At 41.1% G+C, this 16,776-nt stretch overlaps 1 long non-coding RNA gene across 1 annotated transcript; it reads right to left on the bottom strand.

Annotated features, from left to right (window-relative positions):
* Nucleotides 1–2,031: 2,031 nt before the first annotated feature.
* On the bottom strand, nucleotides 2,032–16,264 carry LOC137141196 (uncharacterized). The gene is made up of 3 exons (XR_010916567.1): nucleotides 16,184–16,264; nucleotides 3,308–3,388; nucleotides 2,032–2,521 (listed from the first exon to the last, which is right to left on the bottom strand). It is a non-coding gene; the product is annotated as an uncharacterized lncRNA (long non-coding RNA).
* Between the last annotated feature and the right edge of the window lie 512 nt (nucleotides 16,265–16,776).

A 16,776-nucleotide genomic window follows, 5' to 3' on the forward strand; every position in this document is an offset into this window, starting at 1 on the left:
ATATGTTGCTCTAAGATGAAAAATCCACATCTTGCGAGACATAGTTAAACCCACATAACCCTGGTCAGGACAATGTTGGGTCAACAGAAAAATTCTTCTGTCAACCTAGCTACTGCCTTTTGGGGAGGTGAATTGACACAGTGAAAGCAGAGCCCCTCCTGTTGCTGTATGGAGTGTCTACACTGACGTGCTACAGTGGTGCAGCTGCAATGTTTGCTAGACTATGTCTACACTTGTTGAGTTATGTAGAGTAGCTTGCATATCTCCCGTTGATTTCCTAACTCCTACTTACCACAGTATCTTCAGTTTGCTGCACTGTTGGGAAGTGCGCTCCCGTCGCAGGTGCATTAATAGCGTCGATTTCCAGGTTGATTGAGTGGGTCTCCACCGCTGCTCAATCGATCTGGATAAATAGATCTGATGGCGGCGAATTTGCCGCCGTCAGTCTACACCAGTGGTTCTCAACCTGTGGCCTGGGGACCAAAAGTGGCCTGCAGGATCTTTCAAAGTGGCCCACTGTTCCTCTCCTGCTGGCTGCAGAAGGGAGCTGCTGCCTAAGGACTCAGGCAGAGCATGTTGCCACGGGACTACAAGCAGGCTCCTTGCTGCAGACAAGGGGATGGGAGATCAGCACTCCTCTCCCCCTGGCTGTAGCCGGGAACATGGCAAAGTGCTCTGCCTGGGTCCCTAGGCACTGGGGTCCCTGCTGGAGCCAAAGGGAGGTGAGCACTGATCTCCCATCCCCCTGGCTGCAGAAGGGAGCCACTGCCCAGAGACCCAGCTGGAGCACACAGGGCTACAGGACACGTGCAGTTTCCCTGCTGCAGCCAGGGGGATGGGAGATCAGCAAGGAGGCAGCCTCATCACTGAACTCCTTCCATCTGGCTGCATGGGGGGGAGACGGGTGTTGCTGGTGGAGTAGCCAGGACCTACCATGCTTGAGGAGGGCAGGACTCTAAAAATCAGTGCCTCCCAGTTTGGCCTGCACTTAGCAGACTGCCCACTGTGACTTAGCTGCCAGGCCATGTGCTTCAGGATGTAGTGACAGTCCCTCATCTACACTAGTGCTTTGTCTGTGAGTGTGTGACATACTGTGGGTAATCTGTAGGCGTAAAACAGTGAATGTAAAATGAGCACAGTAGCATCAAAATATTTACTTTAAATATGTAGTAATTTGTGGTCCTTAATGGTGTATACGTCAATACAATTTTTATGAGTTGATAGACTGGTGGCCCTTCAGGGTTGATATTTGGGGCCCTCGAGCCAAAAAGGTTGGGAACCACTGGTCTAGACATAGCCCTAGTAAAGACATAGCCTTAGCCAGCCGGCTCAGACTGAGCTGCCACGGGAGAGAGAGCCAGGATCCAGCAGCCAGAGTTACCAGTTGCTAAGCCAATTGCTCTGGAGCATTGGGAGTGTTGATTGAGGGTGTAGTTATTCCCTGTGCTCTAGAGGCACCAGCCTATTACGTTATCAGTTGAGTGGAAAAAGCAGGATGCATTGATGCTTTACATTGCCTCATCCCTCAACTTGAAGTATAAAACACAAATGTACTTATGAACTACAATAAATAAGATTTAATTAGAGATACTCACTTGAAACCGTCACTGAAGAGCTTCTCTTTTTAGGAGTTGCCTTATTTACAAGATTAAAGTGTTTAAGTCTTCGTATTTTCATGAAAATAACATAACCCTTTAGACAGATATCAGGGGCTTAATTAATTCGCCACTGCTGGTATGATTTCTGTTGGCACTGGGCTGCAATTGCCCCATTGGGCTATGGATGGGGAGTTTATCTGACTTCAGACATGATAATAAACAGGCTCCTCTCCAGAAAAGATGATTGTGTGTGTCAAAGCTTCTGTAAGAGGGAATGGAAGTGGCTACAACTGCTCCTCTTATCTTTGGAGTCACAGGATGAGAAGCTGAGTGCCTGAGCCTCAAAAGTGCAATCAGTATGAGGAGAACTGGTTAATTAACAACAAGTAATAAATATATAAAGAAAGAGTCCCAAATATTTCAGAGAACAACAGTGCCCAGTGTGGTTTATAGGATCATGTTATTACCTTTTTGTACAAAATCAGACCTGGCAGATGTATGTGAAAATGTCTGCAAATCTCAAAAGTTTCATGAATTTCAGCACAAACGATAATTCATTCAAAAATTCATCCCAGCCACGTGCTGCTCATTAATAGATAGTCTCTTGTTTGTTATCAGCAGGTGTGCATATTCACCAGTCGAGGAAGGAAAAATAAAAATCTTAACTACTGGTCACTTCCCATCCCTTTCTTCAGGGCTTGCTTTATTTCCAAAAACAAAGCAAACATGTAATAACCACCCAGTGTCTAACCTGTTTTAACCAGCTGGGAGAAGAGAGGATGCACACTTCCTCTGTGATAGGCTCCTTTCTATCAGCTTCTCTTCCTTTTGTATCCCCAACTCCCAGATCATCAAGTTGGTAGGCAGGAATCCAGTTCCCCTTACATGCCAGAGTGCCATTACAACTTGACACATATAGAAAGCTTTAGGGAATAGAAACAATACCAAGTGACTTAGGTGTCCAGCATCACAACATACAACAAATGGTGAATTTTCAAAGCAAACCGTTTGCAAACAACCCATTCTTTGTCCAAACTATTTCATGAATCCTGATAAATAACAAATGTAATCCCAGCAACTAGGAATGACTTGCTAACCAAAACTGGGTCAACAATGTATCCAGTACCATATGTATAGTTTGCTCAGCTATTACACACACAGAGCCTGAATCTCCCCAGACTTGCACCGTATATAGTCATTTACACCAATGCTAAATGAGTGCAAAATGTGTTTGACATTACCAAATCAGAATAGTTGTATGTTACATCCATTCTGCACAGATATAAACGATCACACATAGTGCAAAACAATGGTAAATCAGGCCTCAAATAATCTACTCTTGGCATGATTTTTGAGTCTTAGTCTTATTTACCCTAAACTCCTGTTATGTTATACTAGAGATGCAAAGGTGCCTTAAAGATTTGCACCTGCTTTGATGTGGCTTTACACAGCCAACACATGCAAAAGGACCCTTGTGTTAAGGAGACGTAAGCCCTGTAAATGCAATTAAAACAAAGAGTAGAATCCTTCTTTCTGAGACTATAAATTTGCAAAGACAAGTGTTCAATACGCAAAATTCTTCCTGCGTACAGCAATTCTAAAAGATAACAAAACTCTTCAAAACAAAGTCAGCAAAATGGTTCATCAATCATGAGTAAGGCATCTGACAGCATTCAGACTACTTGGGAATTCTCAGTATGAAGACGTACCAACTTTGTTAAAAGTTCATTTCTCTTGGGAAGAAGATATAGGACAGATAGATTTTACATCCATAAGGTTAAGGAGACTTCCTAGGGAAAAAAGAAGACAGATCTAGCATTAGCAATCCATGTTTGTGATTTGTGAGTCCTGGAGGCAAAAGTAATATTTTAAGAAAGGCAAATATTGTGACAATTTTATGATAAAAAAAATTTGTCAAGAAAAACAGAAAAAACAAATAATACATTTTGATTATCTTCTAGATGCAGTATCTCAAGCTCCATTTCTATTACTAGTGCTAATATGTTTGGTGGCCCCTGTTGAACAAAAGTCACTGTCTTCGTTTCACTCAAGGAACAAAAGGCTAGCAAAACCAAAGGAAACACAGAGAGAAAGAACAGACAGAGGAGTTAGAATGTAGACCCTCTCTTTGGCCTGCCCACTCTCAATCTGGAAAGGAGTATAAAGACAAAAAATGGGAGAAAGAAGAAGAAGAAGAAGTAAAACCTTTGTAATCTATAGTTCTCATGGAGCAGGGGAATTTCAGGACTCCCTGGCTTACTCTACAAAACGGTGGATCAGATCCTAAACTTGTGTTGTGAAGCTGGCTGGATTAGGGGGACCTAATGTAATGGGATTTAATATAAATATGTCAAAATTACAATAATTCATATGAGATATGCCATGTCAGGTACTGCTAGAAAGGCTATAATTTGCTAAGTAAGGTGATATTGTTTGTGTGTTATATTTGTATTGGAAGTTATGGATATGTTTGATATGCCTCTTTTTCAACTTGTGCTATGTTTCTGGGGGGACACCCCAAACAGGCTGGCTGCAGCAGTAGCTTGCTTAATGGCCCATGAAGAAAACTCACAGGTACAATGGGCCCAGGGAGAGAAGCCAGGGCTACACCTGATGAGTCACCAGGACATGTAAGAACAAGCCCTATGGACAGGGGATTCTTTCTGGCTGTGGCTTTTCAATGCTGTGTGCTGAGGGCTTGTGTTTGATAGAAGCCATATGGCAATTCTCTATAAAAGGCAGCTGCACCACATCCATATTGTATTCAGTCAGACGTAGGTCTTCAGCCTTCTCCTGCCTCTGTATCAACTCAGTCATCTGCTATTGAAGCTGTGAATCAAAGGACTGAGACCCATCCAGATACTGGATGTACACCAGAAGGACTATACAAGCCTGCCAACTCCTGCAAACTCTACTTAAAACCTGATATATATGGACTTTAAAATCATTTGTATGTATCTGATAGTTTTAATCATTTAACATTTCTCTTATAGTTTGTTTCTTTCCTTTTATAATAAACCTTTAGCTTAGTTACTAAAGGATTGACTGCAGCGTGGTATTTTGGGTAAGATCCAAACTCATATTGGTGTGTGGAATCAGAAGCACAGTTTGTGACTGGTTGGGGAGTCCGACTTCAATGTTACCCACCAGTGCTAGGAGAATCTGCTCTCCTTTTGTAACCTGTCCTGACTGTGGCATTTTCAGGTAGCTACCCTAGACATGGTTGGGTGACGTGTAAATCAGTGTACCTCCATCAATACTCAGGATTTTCAGTGGAGCTATCATGATTTACAACAGATGAAGATTTGGCTCATTATTTGTACTCTGAGTCAAAGTTTTCTAAGTTTGGTACCAAATTTCCATTTGCCCATTTCATTGTGCCTAAAGGCCTCATATATGTGAGAACAATATGCATAGTACCTATCTTTAAAAGGGGGAACAAAGAGGACCTGGGAATTATAGACCAGTCAGCCTAACTTCGACGCCCAGAAAGATACTGGAAAAAATTATTAAATAATTAATTTGTAAGCACCTAATAGATAATAGGGTTATATAAGGAATAGCTAACATGGATTTGTCAAGAAAAAAATCACGCCAAACTAACCCAATTTTCTTCATTGACAGAGTTACTGTCCTAGTGGGTGGGTGGGGAAACAGCAGACATGATGTATCTTGGTTTTACTGAGGCTTTTGTCAAATCCCACGTGATAGTCTTATAAACAAATGAGGAAAATGTGGTCTAGATGAAATTACTATAAGATGGGTGCCTAACTGGTTGAAAGACCTTAGTAGATATACCTAAAGGAGTTCCACAGGGGTGAGTCCTGGGTTCAGTATTGTTCAACATTTTAATGAATGACTTGGATAATGGGATAGAGAGTATGCTTATAAAATTTGCAGATGAAATCAAGAGGGAAGGAGTTTCAAGCACTTTGGAGGATAGGATTAGAATTCAAAATGATCTTCACAGATTGAAGAACTGGTCTGAAATCAACAAGATGAAATTCAGTAAAGACAAATACAAAGTACTTCACTTAGAAAGGAAAAATCAAATGCACATCTACAAAAAGGGGAAAAACTGGTACTGTGATAGTACTGTTGAAAAGGATCTGGGGGTTACAGTGGATCCCAAATTGAATATGAGTCAACAATGTGATGCAGTTGTGAAAAAGAATAATATAATCCTGGTGTGTATTAACAGCAGTATCATATGCAAGACACAGGAGATAACTGTACTGTACTGCTCTGAGAGTCCTCAGCAGGAATACTGTATCCAGTTCTGGGTGTCACACTTTAGGAAAGATATGGATAAACTGGAGAGAATCCAGAGCAAAGCAACAAAAATGAAAAAAGATTTAGAAAGCCTGACCTATGAGGAAAGGTTAAAAAACTGGGCATATTTAGACTTGAGAAAAAAAGACAGAGAAAAATCCAATAATAGTCTTCAACTATGTTAAGGGCTGTTATAAAGGTGACAGTGGTCAATTGTTCTCCATGTCCACTGATGGTAGGACAAGAAGTAATGGGCTTAATCTGCAGCGGGAGATTTAGGTTAGATAGTAGGAAAAACTTTTTAACTACAAGGGTAATTAAATTCTGGAATAGGCTTCTAAGGGTGGGTGGAGGAATCCCCATCATTGGAGGTTTTTAGGAACGGACTGGACAAACATGTCAGGGATGGTCTACATTTATTTGGTTCTGCCTTAGTGCAGGGGAGGGTGAAGGACTGGACTTGATCTCTTAAACGTTGTATTTCTGTGATTTTATGAGAGACAAGGCAGGTGAGCTAATATCTTTTATTGGACCAACTTCTGCAGATGAGAGAAAGACAAGCTTTTGAGCCACACAGAGCTCTTCTTCAGGTCTGGGAAGGGTAATCCCAGTGTTACATCAAAATGCAAGATTGTTTAGCATAAGTAGTTAGCACATATCGTAAGGGACAATTCAAGGTAGAGTGGCCCGTTAACACTTCTGCAGTCAAAGGACAAAAAGAGGAGGTTACTGGGTTACAAATTGTTGTAATAAATAAGCCATAAATCCAGTATCTCTGTTCAGTCCATGATTTTTAATGTCTAGCCGAGAAATGAATTTAAGCTTCCAGGCTCAACTTTTAAAAGTGTTGTGCAAATTTCCTTTGAGGATGAGGATTTATAAGTCAGATACAGAGTGACTGCTTTGTGAAAAGTGGTCACCTACAGGTGGCAGGTTTTTTTTGTCTTTTATCATTTTCCGGGACATCCGAACTGAGCATTGGCAGACAAGAAATTGGTATCTGCATGTATATAGTAAGCATTTGCTAACATTAATTGCCCATTTTGAGCAAGTAAATACCTATTTTAATTTGCAAATGTGAGCTTTTCACTCATTTGAATTATGTGCACAAATTTTCTGAATGCAAATTAGCTGCCAATCTTAGAAAAAATTGACACTGTATTTCGAGGCAGCACTTAGATACTCAATACTTTAGGTTTTTCTTATTCCCTTAACGATTGTGGCACAGATCACCACACCTTCCATTGAGGATTATGTCATTGTTAGACTACCTTATATTTATGCTGCCATCTTTTTTCTACATGTGTCTGAAGTCTGCACTACATTGGAAGCTTGGGGCAGAGACTACGTCTTCTTAACTGACAATACAGCACAGAGCACTCCGTCAGCACTCAGATAATATTTTGCACTTACACAGTGCCTCAAGGTGTTTTACAAACAATAACTAATTAATATTAACAAGATGAAAGTTACAAAGCAATGGCAGTTTCAAACTCTGTCACAATAGTTAACTAATTAATACATAATAACATTAACTTTCTTGTAATCAGTAATTGTTCTCCTCCTTTCTCTTGCACTAATTTTACAAGAGATAAAGAGTTCTCATTCATTCATTAATTTTTACAGGCCAAACTCAGAGGTAGCATGAGAGGGTATAAATTCCATTGACCTGTGTCCATATGTTAGACAGAGAATGATTTTCTGTTAGTCTCTTATATTGCATGAATTCTCATATACATCTTAAGAAGAACTTTGTATAATTTTTCCATAAAATTCCTTAGAAAGAATTTTGTCAATTTTCTTTGCTTCTTTTCCATTTAACGTTTGTAGGAACATAGGTGTAGCAACTGCAAGGAACTTGGAGAAATGAGCACAGGTTGCAGAAGGGAAGGTGGAACTAGGAAGCCAGTTTAGAGGTGGAACTAGGAAGCCAGTCTGCCTACCCATAGTCTGAATGCCAGGTTCAGTGATGGCATCTCTGTAAATAGTGCTCACAGTAAAAAGTCAGTTTTGTTTTAGAAACTTGGACTCCTCTCATTCTATTACCCAGCATATGGTACATGAAATAATAAGGCCCTCCAATTTGCTTCCACAGAAGAAAAAGAAGAACATGATAACTGACTTCAGTGGAAGCAGTATTGGGCCTACGATCATATTCACCTGTTCATGCTACAAATTCCCAATTTGTTGGCATAATCTGATGTGTTGATATAACAGCAGGAGCAGAAGAGGATGATTAGGAAATTACAGACAAAGGAATATGAGTTCAGTTGAGGACAAGATGCAAGACAGGATAAAATACTTAGAATAAATTACTTCTTCATGCATAAATTCCTGGTGATTAAAAAACCAATGGAAGACCAGCAGCTGTTTTAGCTCGATCCAAGGGGTCTTCTGTGAGAACTGAGCTGCCGTTCTTCTACCAGGACCTCCCCTGGACCTGGAAGCTGGTCTCAGTGACCAGGTCTGCAGTAGACCTGGGGTAGATCTCCTCACAGAGCCCCTGCTACACAACCCTCAGCTTGGTGTGCAGGTGGCAGAGTCCCCCTCAGTGCATCTAAGATGGGTCCTGGCAGGTGCCACCAGAATCGGAGACCTCCTGGACTACGACCAGGGGGACTTGTTGGATCCTCTGGTGCTTGGTCGGTGCCTAGGGCTCTCCACCCCTCATACCCCCAGCACATTCTTCAGGAGGTGAAGACAGCCTTATCGCCTGCCTCTCTGGTTTTCCTTGAGTGGGTCCTCCAGGAGGCTGATTCCCACCCGCCCCTCACCTCTGCCCTTCTGGACCTTGTTATTAGGCCCCTACCTCATGAGCCCTCCTCCACCCCTGGCCCTCTTCCGTCCATAACCTGAGCCAGCTGTGCGACCTGCAACTGGTTTGTTTTCAAACTGTACATAGGACACATTTGAACACACTCATGCTCCACACCTTTCATTTCCTCACCTTTGTGTCCCACCCTGATACCAAGTGGGCAGGACCTTCTGCCATCTGTGGAGGGTGAGGAACCCTGCTGGGCCAACCTGTACTCTACTTTGGTCCCACGGCCCGCCAGGGATATTAGGTGGTGGCTCCTCCATGGAGCTGTGAAAACAGGTGTATATGTAGCATGTGGCTCCTGACTTGTTCCTCAGCTCTAGTATCCAATTCCTGCCTTCAGGTTTGTCCCTTGGCTTTGGCTCCTGACTACGGCTCTGACCCTAGCATTTGGCATGACACCTGCTCTGACCATGAGGGTAGATAACCCTCATCCTGGTTGGCTGGCAATCTGACCCCAGTTAATATTACGAATATTAACGCTCATCCTGGGCTTGCCTGGAATGCATACTACACCAGGGCCTGCTGTGAAGGCAGCACAGAATTATTCCCTGGCAAGCCCACAAGGCAAAGATGAATCGTGCCTCTTAGCTCTTCACAGCTCTTCTGGTATCTCCCACTTACCTGAATGCTTTTAAAACAGCTGTGTGCAACACAATTAGAGCTGGTCAGGGATTTTCTGTCAAAATCATTTTCAATGGAAAATGCGCTTTCCACAAGACTGAAGTTTTCTGAGGGAAAATTGCAATTTTGATGACTTTTTTTTTTGTTTTCCATTGGGAAAAATAAGAATATTTCTGTTTCTTGAACTGAACTGAAAAGCCCTAGGTATAAAGCAAACGAATTGAAGTTATACTATGAAACAAGGGATTATCATGGGGTTATTACAATATTATCTAGAGAAATCAGAAAAGAGATTATGGTTTATATTGTATATATTAAGCTTATTAGGGCTTAGAGTTACTGAATCTTCTGCCAGACTATAGAAGATAGGTCTGATATACAGAAGGAGTTAGGGAGATATCTCTGACTGGTAAAAGTCAATCTCGCTGACTTGCAGGATATAACTAGCAACTGAATGTAGGGCATTCTAATAGTTCCTCTTTCACAGTGCACAAAAGCTGAGAAGCAGGATAGAAAGTGTTTACCAGCCTTTTATAATCAGCCATGGCTATAACCCAGAAGGAAAAAAAAGATGAATGAATCACTGAGGCATTAGGTGAGGAACAGCTACCCCACTGCAAGGGGTCCCCAAAATTATAAAAGTTTCTCATGCCTGTCTTTTTAAAAGAGTGATCAGTTTCAGTACATTTTGGCCTCTTCTAGGTAACTCTTTCACTTTAATTTTACTTTAAAGAAGGAAGTGAAGACCGTTTGGCACCAGCCAATTTGTTTTACTCCAGCTGTCTGAGAGGATCACAGTTGCTTGGCAACCAAAGTCTCAGGCTCTCTCTGTGCCTGCACCAGGCTATGAAACTTAAAGAGTGTTTGAGGCTTTGTCTAGTGGTGTCAACATAAAACTGAAATGACTTCAGGGTGTTTTATCCTGTCTGTCCTACCTTATCTATTGTTTTTATGTAGTGCACAAATCCATGGGATTTAGTTGCAGATAATTCATTGCTGTGTTGTTGACCACAAATTTAATTTTTCCACAAACTACAGCATTCTGCCAAAAATGTCAGGTCTCCTCAGATGCTCCCTTCAAAGGGGAGGGAAGGATGAGATGCATTTCTGCCAAAAACTTCACTGCTTCACATATGCGAGATTCTCCCAGGCTCCTCCCCAAGCCTTCCCAGGTCAAATGTTAAGTATATTAAATCTTCTTTTCCAGTATTTTTTTTTTTTTGGTAAAATATTTAGGACCGAATCTGGTGAGATATTGACATCAAGGGGAATTGTAGGTACTTAGCACCTCACAAGATCAGCTCCTTAGTTTGCTTTGCCTGCATTTTTCCCAAGCAAAGTGAATGAGGAAAGTCCAGTCATTTCAATTATTTAAAAGGGAAGAATTGGAAACTACACTTACCATTAAAAATAATTCTTCTTTTATTCCCACCTACTCTCACTTTGTTTCTCTGTGGAATGAAATAGGGTATAAAACACAGAGACAGGAATCTTTATCTAATTTTTTCCCATTCAATGTTACATTAAGTTGGAGAAGCAGCTTAGATTTTGTTTACAGTTTGGCTGGGTAATAATTTATTACTTTCTCCTGATTTCTTCTCCTCCTTTGTGTTATTTACAGTCCCTCAATTCCTTCTCTTGATGTGAGAGGAGAGATCTGTAGACACTTGCAGAGTCTGCCAATTTGTTTCTACTGCCAGCTAAGAGGAAGTCCTGATGCATAGGGAAACTAGGCCTTGTTCTTTGGCAGAGCAGCAGCAGCAGCCACATAAGGAGAGACAGCAGCCATGAGCTAAGTTGCAGATAGTCACATCTTCACATTCTTTCTAAATTACATCACACAGGCTGTAATATTAGGCTGTTAAGAAGGCATTTCTGTCCTTTATTGTATCTACCCCAACCAGATAAAGAGACAGATCTTAAGACATTTAAAGAAAACTTTGTTTGACAGCAATCTGTCTGGCAAGGAATCATTTGTCAACAGTTGTGGTTGTAAAATCTACACTTCTTCTTGTTTTGTCTTTATGGTACCCATGTCTTTATTGTTTATCTGAATGATTTCTGTCTGGGTCTTTGATTGTTTCAGTCTCTTGCATAACTAATTGTGCAAGGTTTAAATCAACTAAGGCGGTGAGATATGATGGGTTAAAAAACTGTTTCATAATGAGCTAGGATTGGTATTTTGTAGTACTTTAGTTTAAAATGATTGGTTAAGGTATAGCTAAGTAGGACCCAAGTTTTAACTATATATATATTGGGGTCCAAAAGAAAGGTCTTTGGAACCTAAATCCAGGACACAGCCCAAGATCAGAGCTGCCAGACCTCAACACCCTACCAACCATATTGTGCAAGTGGAGTTCCCAGATGATCTAATTCTGATTGGACACCAGGAGAAGTTTGTCTGCCTTACTGGGAGTGGTGAGCATTGTATGCTTAGAGTGGGTATGCTATTTTGGTAATTGTTAATAAATAGAGAATAAGGATATTATTGTGTAAGGCTCCTTCACTGGTAGAAGGCCCCCTGTAAACCTGCAGAAGATATACCCGGAGCCCTACGGCCTGGAAATGGGTGACCCTGGGCCCTAGAGTATGAATTGGATAAAGGTAGGTGCCTTTTATCCTGGAGCCCTACAGACTGGGAAAGGGTAGAAGTGCCTTAACTGGGTTATGCATTGAGCCTTACAAATTGGGGTAAAGGTGAGGTGCACTAAAGTGTGCAGGTAACAAAACAACTCTAAACCTATCTGCACACGCTCTAGAGATTCTATCAGTCTTTGGGTCAAATAGTTTATGTCCCCTTGAGCACTTGTGGTTCTTAGACACACAAAGGAGCATCTTCTAAGTGACATTCATGTGTAATATCCTTTTACATTTTAATACTTTGAAGGTAGTTTCATTGAGAGGTATTTAATTTGAATAAAGATGAAAAGCATGTGCCCCTCCTTGCTCTCCTCCATTGTTTAGTGACTGAGCAAATGGTGCATAAAGGAAGTTACAGTAAATTGGTTTTGTCATATGGGCTTTCATCTTAGGGAAAGACCTCAGTACTGTAATCAGAAACACAGCAAGCAAAGGCTGAGAGAATCTACCATGAAATAAATAACACAAGAGACACAGGGGCTGTCCCATTCTTTTTCATTGCAATAAAACTTCACTAGCCTCTTTGGAAATTTAGGCCATTATCCATACTCTCCCTCCACCCCCATTGTTTTCAGCAGGAAGTAGCCTCTTCTCTTACCACCATATTTGGAATCACAATCAGAGCCGAATAAGGGCTGGGACAATTCAGCACAAAACAAACAACACAAGAGGCTGTTTTATTCTTTTTCACTGCAATCAAAGTTTAATTTTTTAAAAATGTACCTGAAGCTGCCATATGAATGCAGTGTGCCTCAGAATTCAGCATAAGTGTGCCGCAGAAACGTGAAGGCCTTGCATTAAAATTCAGGTCCAGCTTGCTACAGAGTAGGCAGGTTTCTGATTTCTGAGTATACTGAAGGCAGGTTGGCCAGTGTGTACACGTTTGAGATTGCTACCCACACCTTCGAGAGGTAACTCAGTTTCTGGCTGCCTAGTAGAGTTGTGTAAATAATGCAAAATACATATATGTGAATAATGTATTTGACAAACTAATAACAAAATAAAAAAATGCAAGGAATAATTTGACGAGGTTGATGTTTTGTGCCAAAATTGCGGAGGGCTAGATTTTGCCACCCTTATATTCAGCAGTATCTTACTACTGAGATAGTCCCCTTGAAATCAGTGGGACTACTCGCAGAGTAAGATAGGACTCAACATGAGTAATGGTTTCAGAGCAAGATCCTAAATTAGGACGACCTAGTTTAATAGAACATAGCTAAAGGCTTTCTCAAACATTGTAAATGTCCAAGGATAACATTTATGGATGCAAGTTAATATACATAGGTTATTCTGTTCCACTGAGGGATGATCGTGTTTGGGAATGTTTCACTCTTCTCTTCAGATATTTTTTTTAGGATACCTCATCCTCTCTCTTTAATCATCTCCCATGATGCACCACAGCCATGGACTCCCTGTCTAAGAGGTGAGAGACTGTGATGTACCATGGGAGATGTAGTCTGACCAGGAGCCCAGCCAAAGAAGAAAATGGGAGCATGAGGCACTAAACTACTGTTCCCATATGGCACAATTTCTGAACTGAAATATTTCAGTTTTCAGCCAAAATTCTTCAGTGTTTGAATTTTTACTACAAAAACAAAACAAAGAAACAAAACAAACTGGCTGTGAAATTTTTTTATTTTTTGTCAAAATGTTGTCCGAAAAACAAATGCCATTTCTGACCAGCTATATCTGATACACCTTGATTTTGGGGGATTGGGCATGTGCTATTCTTCCCCCGCCCCAGTCATTTAATGGAGGAGAATTGATGGGATGCTGAGGTAATTATCCTCCCTCCTGGCTGATAAAATGATGGACAGTTAATGGGAAGAGGATAATGGAGCACCTAGGACTGAGTGATAAGCAAGCAAGAGTACACATTCATGTGCATGAAGCCTCCATCTTTTCAACGGAATGAATCAAAGAAAATCCTTAAAAGATGCGACATAGAAAACCTCAACACAGGTCAGTTTCTTGCAAATCTACTGGGACAAATATTTTGAATAATGCAAAACTCCCTTCATTTCATAAAGGCCCTGAATTTTTAATGCAGTTTACAGAATGGTTATCTCCAGAGGCAAGTCCCCTGAATCAGTAGGTTGGCTGCTTTTTAAAATAAACCAAATGGCTCATTTTTTTTCTTGACAAACTCTTCATCTTATGAGAGTGACTTGCTTTTGCTGCAGAGATTTCTCTGGCAGAACACCAGGCAATGATAACCCTTACAGTGGATGCATTTTGTTGAAGTATGTCATGGAAATACAAACATAAGGAGATAAGCTTTCTTCCCTCCCCCTCCCCCCGGAGAGAGACAAAAATACTGTTTTGCTAGTTACTGTCTTATCAAGCCATCTCACTGTGTGTGTGTGTGTGTGTGTGTGTGTGTGTGTGTGCACGCGTGTGCGCACATGTGCTTCGCTGTCTCAAATCCTTTCAATCACAGATTGCCTTTAAGGGCTGACAGGGCAAAATGATGATTAACCGCCACAAGAACATGTTGCCTTATTCTCTTTTAAGATAAGATAAGATGTTTGATGTGCTGGGAAATGTTGGTTTGGCTTTTATTGAATTAGTCACTTGTAATACCACAAGATTCAATTAAGTTTAAGGGATACATTTAATCATATATTCTAGTGAATATACAAAAATATCAAGGATGTTATGTGCTAAAGAGCCAGACTTTGGAATCTACACCAAACCGGGTGAATTCTAGAGATCAAGAATTGAAGCAACAGACTTAATTTGCCATCCACAATCAGGGAAATATTATTCTGGAGTGAGTCAGGGGTGTGCTGAGTCTGTATCCCTAATATATTCATTGCAAGTTGCATTTCTTCATTTGGATTCTATTTAGGTTTCTTGCAAGCAGCTTTCCAGATGTTTAAACAGATGAGCATCTATAACTCTAGGGACATAGAATGTGAAATTTAACAAGGTTTATGGTACTGTAGTTTGACAAGAGCTAGTGAGATGGACTCAGTATGCCTTATATATAAGCATAGATCACACTGTCAGTAGTATATAAATTTAGATGCTTATCCAAACCTTTAGAGATTTTCTCCCTCCCTTTCCCTCTGGTTTATTTCCCACCCTTTTCCCTCTTCCTTATCCAATCAGATCGTTCTCCCTTTGAGCCTTACACCTTCCATTTCCACTCAACTTCCCTGACTTTGATCCCAGAGCCACACCCTAGTGTCAGGGGATCCCCCGGGCTCCCACAATTTTCTGCCTTTCAGTCTCTTTTCAGTGCAACTCTTCCGCCAGGTGCTTAACAGCGGTAAAAAGGTCAGGTTTAATATTAAAGTTGGTCAGAAAAATTCTGTTAAAAAACAGTTTTGATGGAACTTGCAAACTCAGTGAAATCAACATGTTTTAAAGAAATGGAACGCAGGAAGGATTCAGACAGAACCCCATCTGATAGGCAGGTTTCAGTCGTAAACATCGTTATATGTCAGTTCTCCAGCCCAGTACCCCAGTCGGACTGCCTAGTAGGACCTGATAGGGACCTCAGGACTTCTGGGGTCCACAGCTTAGGGTAGTCCTGCCACGCAGATTGCATTAGGCTCAGGGCTCTACTCCTTTTTGTGGATAATTTCAGAAATTTTATTTATGATCTTATTTTGAACAAAAGCAGATTTTGAAATATTGAAATTCTCTATGAAATGGAATTACTTTTCTTCACCCAGCTCTACGCAATCTATCCAGGGTCCCTCTTGACAAATAACTTAACTGGCTTGAGCCCCCACCCAGAAACCTTGGAAAACCTTCCATGTGCCCTTATCAGGCAAAACTTCCCCACTTGCTGGCACTCTGAGACAGGGTACAAACAAGCAGTCTTTATGGGGGAAAGGAAAACAGTCATAAACTAAGCAAAAACACATCAACAGAATGAATATGCAAATAAAAAATAAAATACTCCCCCCTAATTTCCAGTAACTTTGGCAGTAATCCATGTCATTCCCTTCCCACCTGCTGGTGAGTACGTCCCAGAAGTGATCATCCCTTGGTCTCACCATCTTACCCATTCACCAAACCAAAGTCACAGTTTAGATCAGCAAGCAGGAGTTATCCAACTATTTCTTTAAATGTTTGTTTCCAGTCCCCAACCAATCCACTTACCTATTTCCCACTGGAGGCACCACCACCAAACCCAGGTTAGTGATTCAGCTTTATTAAGGTGCTGAGTATGTAAGACCCCACCAGAGTCCACTCAGCTCCACTGCTATTCTCTTACCTGTCTTATCTCTTACTATGAAGTTCCATTGAGAGGAGAACCACAAGCACTTAAGATCTTTAAGGAAAAAGCTGATTGCTTAGAAATAAACTCTTTGTTTTAAGGTCAGCCCTCTTTCCCGTCTTGAGTCTCAAAGTTCATGTATAGTTATGGTGACTTCCAAGTTCACTAGAGGAATTTTGGGTAAGTAATCTATGCAAATGAAGCTCTGCATGGCAGCACTTTTCCCTTTCCACCAATAAGGGAAGGAGATAGCTCTTTCCCCTCTAGTACTTCTGACCATAGGGCTTACATCAACACCAAATCCATTTCTTTAACTCAACAAAAGGTTTTACCTGTGGTGATTTTCTCACTGAGCAGTGTTTAATAAGGCTCTCAGCAGGTTCTGTTGGGGACAGATTAGCTGCAGTATTCAAACCTCAGCAGTGCTCAAGAAAGTTCAGTGTACCCAGGAAGTCTGAAGCTTTAGAGGCATTAAGAAAGCTTCTGACCCAACTTGTACTCAGTGGAGAATGCAAGCCTTGCTTAAAAAAAAAATCAGTTCCTCAGTTTCCTCAATGTGAGTATCACCAACAGGCAGGTCTTCTAGAAAT

This window comes from Emydura macquarii, unplaced genomic scaffold (assembly GCF_026122565.2).
Source record: "Emydura macquarii macquarii isolate MOO-44397 ecotype Brisbane River unplaced genomic scaffold, CSIRO-AGI_Emac_v2 contig_3019, whole genome shotgun sequence".
In the NCBI taxonomy this organism is placed as follows: Eukaryota; Metazoa; Chordata; order Testudines; family Chelidae; genus Emydura; species Emydura macquarii.